The following is a 1,250-nucleotide window of genomic DNA, read 5'->3' on the forward strand; positions in this document are numbered from 1 at the left end:
GCCTTCAGGTTCCCCATCCACATCAGTTTCATCACCCATGGCTGAAAAGACTCTTCATCAGTTCTCAGTCCCGTCCAACACCACATTCCTACTAGACTACACCAAGAACAAGACGGCAATGACGGCTTTGAGCTGAAAATTGGACTGGTGAACATGGTCCAGGCAAGTCCGTTCTGCGGTAAGGCATCTGAGGATGCCAATGCTCATCTTCAGAATTTCCTGAAAGTGAGCAATACCATCAACCCAAAGGAAACTACATTGGATATCGTCCGCCTTTGGCTATTCCCGTTCTCACTGCTCGAGAAGGCCAAGATGTGATTCTACTCCAACAAGGAAGCTTTCCCAATATGGGAAGCTTGTTCCAATGTATTCCTGGCCAAATACTTTCCAGTAGGCAAAATCAATGCCCTCTGGAACAGGATCTCTGGAATTCAGCAATTACCGAATGAGACCATCCTAGAAGTCTGGAAACGTCTCTAGGAGTACATTCAAGCATGCCCACACCACGGCATGGAGGAATGGCTGATCATTTAGAACTTATTCTATGGCCTGAATCAGCAAGCTCAGGACCACGTCGACGCAGCAGCGGGTGGTTCCTTCCTTTCTCTCGACGTTGCGAGAGCAAAGACGCGGATTGACAAGATAGCTTCCAACCAGAGTTGGAAAGGTGAAAGGCAGCCATCCCGTCCCATGGGCGTGCATCAAATCGATAGCGTTGACATGTTGGTTGCTGTTGATGCAAAAATCAACACACTGGAATCTGAGGGCAAGTGTTCGCCAAGCACGGAAAGTGAACCAAGGGTGCCAGCCAATCTGACCTGTTGATTGACAAGGAGACAGAGTAAATGTTAAATTCGAGGGTGTATCGGCTGGAGTTCCGATTATCCCTCAGATAGGCGTATCGGCAAGCTTTGCCGATACAATACACAACAAAAGAATATTTAAATGCAAGCATGTAATAAACGAGTGCGTCGGCAGGATCAGCCGATGCACTAGATGACAAAACCGGCTTTGAGTAGCCGATTATGCGTGTGTAACAGAATCTAAGCTACGAATGTGTAGCTCAGATGATGTAAACTAAAAACAGATCTAAATCGGCTCTTGAGATAACAAAAGTGTTACTGCAAAACCTAAAGCCGATCTAATATGTTTTTAGGTGTGATAATGGCCAAAAAGCGTAGGAAAACCTACAAATCTAACCGATATCGATAATTGGTGAATAAATCTAGACGAGACGACAGCGATACGCC

The 1,250-nt window shown here is 46.0% G+C and overlaps 1 non-coding gene across 1 annotated transcript; it reads right to left on the reverse strand.

Moving 5' to 3' along the window:
- Nucleotides 1–405: 405 nt before the first annotated feature.
- On the reverse strand, nucleotides 406–512 carry LOC120653157. Its single transcript, XR_005666837.1, has one exon. It is a non-coding gene; the product is annotated as a small nucleolar RNA R71 (small nucleolar RNA).
- Nucleotides 513–1,250: the final 738 nt, after the last annotated feature.

Source organism: Panicum virgatum, chromosome 9K (assembly GCF_016808335.1).
Source record: "Panicum virgatum strain AP13 chromosome 9K, P.virgatum_v5, whole genome shotgun sequence".
Classification (NCBI taxonomy): domain Eukaryota; kingdom Viridiplantae; phylum Streptophyta; class Magnoliopsida; order Poales; family Poaceae; genus Panicum; species Panicum virgatum.